This window comes from Rattus norvegicus, chromosome 6 (genome assembly GCF_021556685.1).
Source record: "Rattus norvegicus strain SHRSP/BbbUtx chromosome 6, alternate assembly SHRSP_T2T, whole genome shotgun sequence".
NCBI classification, from domain to species: domain Eukaryota; kingdom Metazoa; phylum Chordata; class Mammalia; order Rodentia; family Muridae; genus Rattus; species Rattus norvegicus.
This window is the reverse complement of record NC_141539.1, coordinates 56579874-56587769: the sequence shown is the minus strand read 5'-3', so window position 1 is coordinate 56587769 and position 7896 is coordinate 56579874.

Here is a 7896-nt window from a genome sequence, read left to right as displayed (position 1 = left end):
CTGCTATTTGTTGTGTATTCCTTTAGTATGCACGAAATCCTGGGTTCAATCCTTACCACTGCATACATGAGCATGGTAGACAGGCCTGTGATCTCAGCAAGAAGATTTAGGGGCAAGAAGATCTAAAGTTCAGGTTCATCCTGAGCTACATGAGAAGTTTAAGGTTAGCCTAGCTAGAAACCCTGATTTACAAAACAAAATATCATAATGTTTTAGGAAAATCTATAGTTTTATTTGAGCCATGTTCATGGTTACACTCTCCCACAAGAAACCAGGAGCCTGCCTGAGTCAAAACACATGCTTTGCACACTCTGCAGGATGAATTTATGGAGCCACTACACGTTGCCTACTACTCTGTAGCTATGAAGAGTATTTTTGCAAGCACCTTTTGAGGCTGTCTGTCAAGTGTTTTCTCATTTCCTCTTTGGTTTCTTCAATAATTAAGGAAACCAGAAAGAAAGCAACTTCCTGCTTCTTTGTCAAATCCAAAGGCCTCCATAACCTTTACTAATGTTCTTCCCATCCTCATGTGGATAGGAAAACACAACACAAATGATGCTCACAGACCTCATCTGTGGTCCCTTGTCAAGCCCAGGAGACTCCATAGTCAGAATTGTTGTGTAGTACTCACCAGAGAAGACTGTTTAGACGTGGTTTAAGCCAATAGAAAATCTTTATAAGTCAGTCAGTGGCTACACTGCATGTTCAGAATCCCAGTATAGCACTGAGCCTTTCTTGGGGTGGGCTTTTAAGCACCAAACCATATTCTTGGTTGAGACATTTCAGTTAACAAGAGTTAGCCAGAAGAAGAACTACAAATCTTAGAAGACGAGGTTAGTATAGTTTGAGACTTTCCAAGAACTATATGGACTTTGATGACTTAGGCAGTTGTTTTAGTTTTGGCAAGTGGTGCTATGTATGTGCTGAGTTTTACAACCTAAATAGTCTTTCCATCATGGAGTCAGTTGTGCCTGGGGTAGTTAGTAGGTCTGGGAGCCTACTAAAGTCTAGGGCCAGGGCTGTCTAGTCTTAGTGAATGAATCAAATCATGGACTCATCCTGTTTAGTTTAAGATGCAGAGCCTCATTGTTAACCCAATCAGTATGAGAATTAAAGGGCCATCTAATGTTGGTAAGCAGAGTACTTATCAGGAAGTGCTCTGAAGAGAACAGAGATTGGTACCAATTACTTTTACAACCATGGCAAGAAATTTTTCTAATTACTCCTGATCAATTAGAAAACAACTTTTTTTTCCTCTCAAAGCCATACATAGTTTCCCTTATCTCATGAAAGTCTAGGCTCTCCAATTAGTAGGACCGTTTCTGTAAGGGGATCTAACTGGTGTTTTAATTCAGAAAGTGAACCTTTTAATTTGTCTAGGTAGGTCCTAACCACCTGTTTACTTAGTTTGGAAAGTATCAGAAGAAGCAAATTTAGTTAAACCATTAGTACATGAGCCCAGTAACACCGCTGTTACCCATATGAGTTGACCCATAAGGCATAATACTAGATTAGAATAAGTGAAGGTACCAAAGTGAAAGGTTCTGGATATTTGGATCTTAGTCCCTTTTAAGTCCTCTAATGTTAGTTGACTACCACCAGTCACATAAGTTTTGTTAATCAATGGGTTGACTGTCTGGTTAGTTCCTGTCCCTGTGCAATACAGTGGCTGGGTGTCTAAACACAACCAGAAGCAGTCCCTGCCAGTTTCTGGCTGTAAATAATTAACTATTTCCAGGGTCCCTTCTGTGACATAGAGTCTGATTCCCCAGCTTTCCCGTGTTTTCCAAAGGCCAGAATCTTTTTAAAGGAAAATTTTAGGAAGCCTCAGTTTTACAAACCCATTTCCCTTGTCCTGGGCAATTAGGGGACTCAGTCTGATGGCACGCATAGAATTGTAAACTATGTATTCCTATATCAAAAGATAACCCCCCACACACACAGCTTTCCTTTCTCCAATATAATCAGACATTTACAGTGGACGTCAGTGAGCAAAGGTCAAGATGGAATGTGGGTTCCTGCTTTGTACTTACATTAGCTAATACCTTCTCTGTATCTGTCTTCCTCAGCTCCCAGGTCCAGGCTTGTTGGCTGTGGGTATTGAACCATAACCCTGTATTCACAGCAAACACAAGTTTCAGGAGAAGGTAAAGGACCAGGGAATGGAAGGTCCTGAGGCCCAATGAAACCTTGATTTCAATGAGCTAAGAAATAGTTCATTTGTCAGCAGTGCCTGTGACTTCCACTTTCTCAATCTGGATGAGGTGGATACATGGAGTGATGTTAGATATCTTCACAGCCACAGAGAATCATTGGGTAGAGTCCTTTCCAAGCTGGTTTCAGTGTCACTTTGGCTACTTGCCTGACCCAGAGAGGGTCACTGGGCTACACAAGGGAAACTGGTGGTGTTCTCAGAGGTTGGCTCACTCTCTTGAACAGACCAATGAATAGCCTCTATGGAGGACAGGAGTGCCCGTAGTGATTTGAGAAAGGAAGGATTAAAGAGTTCTGTCTCTGAGCCTGAGAAGTAGTGGGGGAGGTCTTCCAAACGTGATCTGACAGGGGGCAGATATCCCTCTCTATATGGTGGGCTAAAGGGCAGGAAGGAGCTCTATCCAACCTCTGGTAGAATCTAATGAGTTAAGGTTTTGTTAAGGTTTTTTAATGTCCTGTTTCGTTTTTGTTTTTATTTTGCTTCTGGTTTGTTTGTCTTGTTTTGTTTTTAACCTGGCCAAAATGCCAAGGCCTTTATATACGATGAAGTCTAAACTTTAGCCACTAATTGAGAGGTTTTGTCTAAGAAAGCCTGGTCATTGTTGCACCCTACTGTTAGAGGGAGGCTAAATCAAAGGACCAGTTCCTACAAGAGCTTTTTAACAGTTTCACTCTGGGTGAGGATCATTTCTACTGAAAAAGGTATCTTTAAAAACTACCAAGTACTTTAATCCTCCCCCCGACCAATCAGGCTGGATCTTGATGAAGTCAGTTTTCCCAGAGTTTGTGGGGGTGTTGGTCTCTCGGTTTCTCCTTTAGACCACTTCCTGGGCAATGACACTCTGTCTTGAATTTCATTTGAGCACAAATCTGGCATCTGGCTGAGATATCCTGTGCTAGGCACACAGTCTGGGTATAACATACCTTGTCTAAGCAACTCTGAAAGTTTTATGAATCCCAGATGAGTATTCTGGTGAAGGTTAGTTATCAACAGTCCTGCCAGTAGTTTCCGGGAGAATGATCTTTCCCTCTGTTGTCCTCCGTCAGCCACTGGATGTGAGCTCTCCATGTCTTCTCTATTATGGAGTCTCAGGCAGCACTGTGTTATGGCATGCCATCAGAATAACAATAGGCCCCACTGGTCTAAGGACCATTTGTCCAGTAACAAGGCCAGCAGCCTAGCAATGGAGGACAGCAATTTGTAGAGGAAGTCAAATAGCCTCTAGGAGGGACATGTGTTTGTTTGTTTGTTTGTTTGGTTGGTTGGTTGGTTGGTTGGTTGGTTGGTTGGTTGGTTGGTTGGTTTTAATATCCTTTTCCCCAGTGGTAAGAAGCTTTCTTTCTCTATAGATCATACTGTAGACATGCTGGTAGCAAAAATATACCAACTAGTGGTCAATGAAAAGAAAAGTGGTAGACTTTTTCCCCCACATGAGAGCCTGGATCAGATCAATCTGTTCTGCTTTCTGAACTGAGGTATCTGACTTGGGCCCAAATCATGCCTAAGTAACTACTGCAGCCTGGTTTTATCTTTTCTCTTGTGACAGTCATGGATGAGCATGGAGATCTCCACTAGGAAAGAGGGTAGTAGGATTAATGGCAGTGGGTTTCTCAAACCAGACTCAAGGGTGGACCAGGAGTAGGGCCTGGTACTGGGTCACACAGTCATTAGACAACCAGCATTCTGACAGTCTCAACCATATTGTGGAGATTTTATGAGTGTGAGACATTTACTCAGAGTTAACTTGCTTGCTTTTTTTTTTATTAAACTGGCAGTAACCACCACAATTCTTAAATGGGTGGGGACATCCTATGGCCTACAAGGTCCAAGAATGTCACTGAGCGTTTCCATGACCCCACATTTTGAGTTAAAACCCCTTTTTGTCTTTTGATTAGTCTCAGTTCAGAATAAGGGGCTCAGTGCCCCACCTACACCCCACTTTGTGCTGGTGTGGAGAGGCCTTGCTATTTCCACGAACCCTGCAATATCCTACTGTCTCTCAAATCTCAAACTCTCAAACTTGTCTGTTAGTCTTCAGAGTTGGGATGTGAAGGAGAGCAGCAAGCCTACTCTGAGAGAAGCTCCTTTGTTTCTCCTCAGCTGGTATCCAGGATAGGTAGCCTGTGATGTACTAAGTTGGGCTTTTTTGAACTATACATTTTGTAGTCCAAGGTCTACATCTCTCAGGAACTGTTTCCCCAGGAAATCTATGAGGAAAGGTAGGAAGTCTGCACTTACTACCCTTCTATCTTGGGTCTGTCACCTACTGTAACCACTGTTGAGTCTGTCCATTTCAAAGCAAAGATGGGTTGACTCACCTCTGCCAATGGAAGGCTGGAGAACACACCTTTCAGGTTCAGTGTTTCTCTAAAAGAATCAGAATCCTGAGACTCAGAGGACCCAGGTTTTGTCACAGGCAGGAGAGGTATATTCCAGAGTGACTGTCAAGGCACCAGGGTGCCTATCTCTTCGAGCCAGGTAATATGGACTGCAATTTCCCCCTCTGTTTCCAGGCTCCGTGGATATTGCTTAATCTGGATGGAGGTAATTGGACTGGTTAGTTAAACAATTTTAGAAGCTTCATGTTGGGTCGGTCCTGGGGAGTTGTACTGGGTTTCATCATCAGAGAAGGTAACAGTGGCTTTCAGTTTATATAAAAGGTCTTGTCCCAATCAGTTGTGAAACACCCTTTAAGCTATTTATACCTTTAATTTTTTTTTAATTTTTATATCTTTGTTTCTACTATCTGATGCTGAGTAGGTAATGAAAGAAAATTTTTATCAGCTGTCCTTAATCTTTTTAAAAAGTACCTAGTAAAGTTGCTTACTCTCCTTGGTCAGTGTTGGACAGAAGGGAAAATCTGCTCTGTCCAGGCTGTGCTGTCTGGCAACAATCCCCCTGCCCAGCCCTGGGGCAGATTTTTATGTTTTTGTTTTTGTTTTTGTTTGTTTTTTTTTTTTACTTCAGAGAATGGTGGATTTTATAGATCACTGATTGAAAAAGAGACATAAATTATGAAAGGAGGGGATACAACTTTTCTCTTTTCCTTCATGCTCAGTCCAGAGCAACGTTTCCCCTTCTGCAGGGCTGCTTAGAGAGACACAGCAGAGGGAATGCTCACTTGGGGAATACTTTCTCTTCCCTGTGTGCATTCTGCTTAGATTGCAGGGCAGGGGATGGGGTGGGGGTGGGAGTGTGCTCTCGATGGCAAGCCTGGCCTCTCCCCACCTCCACAGTGGGACTTACCCTGACAGTGAGCAGGAGTCGAACAACAAAGCCAAGTAAGTGCTCTGGCTCCTGGATTGGGAGAGTATGAAGGGATTTTGGGTTTCTTTGGGTGACCAAGCATTGCCAAAAACATTCAGGTCCCCAGTGGAATAAGGCATAGGTCTTAAGCTAGTGGGCTCTCACACCAGAGAAAGCCCCTGGTCAATACAGAGAAACAGAACTGAGAGAAACACATAGACACCCATGGACGCACACATCCAGTGATGTCTCCCATGGATCTTGGGCACTGGATCAGCAGCTGTGCCCAATCTCTCCATGTGTCCAAACAGAAGGCATCTTAACCAAACTTACCTCTAGAGGTGACAGACCAGGTGGCTTTCTAATTTGTTTCCTTTGGGGATGGAGTTGTCAGACCCCTCTGAAGAGTTAGGTATCAATTGATCAAAGGGAGCCCTGGGGACCTGAAACATCTCAGGTTGTAGACCCTCTAGGAGTCCCCTGACCAGTACACTCCTTCTTTCTCCAAGGGGCTCTTAAGTGTCTTAAGGTCTGGTCTTTGGGACCTTGGTCAGCCCTCCAGAAATGTTATGGGGAATTCACCAGAGAAGACTGCTCAGACATGGGCTTAAGCCAATGGAAAGTCTTTATTAGCCAGCTGGTGACTACACTGGGTGTTCGGGATCCAAGTATATAGCACTGAGTCTTTCTCAGAGAGACCTTTTTAAGCACAAAAACTATTTGGGGCAGGGTGGGGTGGTCGACATAATTCAGTTAACAACAACAGTTAGACAAAAGAGGAGCCACAGAAGCCAAAAGAGCAAGGTTAGTACACTCTTTAAAACTTTCCCTGAACTTTGAAGGATTAGGTCTTTGTTTTTTGGCAGGTGGCACTGTCTATGTGCTGAATTTTATAGCCTGATTGACACTTCCATGACATCATGGATTCAGTTATGCTAAGATATGTGGTCCCACTAAGGTCTGGGGCACTATTCCAGAATCATCTTCATTTCCCTGAAGGAAATGGAAAATGTTAGGAGAAATGAACAAGCTACTAATTTTATCATCAGTTTCAAGGAAATCAACCTTTTTGAAATTGGAACTGAAATTCTCAAAAAAAGAATTATCTGTGGATGGGAAAAGTGAATTCTTGACACAGATGACGCAGGCATAGAGTGAAGGAGAAAGTGAGAGAGACAGGAAGAGGAACATAACAGCGTACAGCGCCCTGAAGCATTTTAACAGGGTAAGTGATGGCGGCGTTCTCTCTTACCATCTGATAAGGGCTCCCCTGACCTTGGTACAAATACTATTCACTATTGATAACATCCCTTCAGAAAAAAAAACATTTTTTTCTGAATATAAAAGAGGTTTTCTCGAAGACCTCAAATTACATAAATTCTTATTTAAATGTACATATCCCTGTAAAGAAATATTAATTTAACCTTCAAACATATTTGGGAACCACAAAGTCTAAAATAGCAAGCTACAAATATATTTCTTGGATAACAGGCCTAAATGGTTCCTGTCCTTGGCATTCTCTTGGTTTAATTTTGTAGTTTGGGTTCTTTAAACAGTTGAACTATATAGCCAAAGGTGGCCTTGGGTTTTCAGTCTTCCCTCAGCCTTCTGGGCATTGCGATTACAGGCCTATGCCACACCCAGCTTTCTGGACTTCTTCAGCACTCAGATACCATTAGCAGAACATGGAGGAAAAGTGGCAGACTAGCCTATCATTACTAAACTGCTTACTGGTTTGACTTTAGCTTCTTCCACTCCAGTCTGCTTTTCTCTCTCTCTCTCTCTCTCTCTCTCTCTCTCTCTCTCTCTCTCTCTCTCTCTCTCTCTGGCACATCCTTTTCTCTTTCCCTTTGTTTGGAGGCCATTCTTTATTACTTATTATTTTTTACGGAGCAAGCTGAATTTTGCTGAGAAGATATTTTGAAAAACCTAAAGCACTAGATGAGGATTTGGATCCAGAGTCGTAAACGGGAGAGAAACCCTTCAGAGAAGACTAGGAAAGAAAAGATGAATGCTAGAGCTGGAGAGATGGTCCAGGGGTTAAAAGCAGACACTGCTTTCTGCAGGGGTCTGAATCTGTTTCCCAGAGCAATCTGCAGCTCACAACTGCCTTTACTCCAGCTCAAGGAGATCAGATACCCTGCCCTAAACTTTATGGGAACCTGTACTCACATGCACACACACACACACACACACACACACACACACACAATTTAAGAAAGGACTCAACCACTATATACACTGTGTAGAAAGAATGGCTCAAATTAGGGGATCTTGTGGCTTGGCAGAGAGACATCCTTTTAAAAGTGAAATGCCAGAGAGTGGTAGGCTGTGATCTATGTACTCTGGCCCAGAATTCCATGAAGATTAAAAGACTGTATGCTGCACAAGTGTGGGTCCCTCATGAAGGAGAATGGAGGGAATCCTGTTTCAGG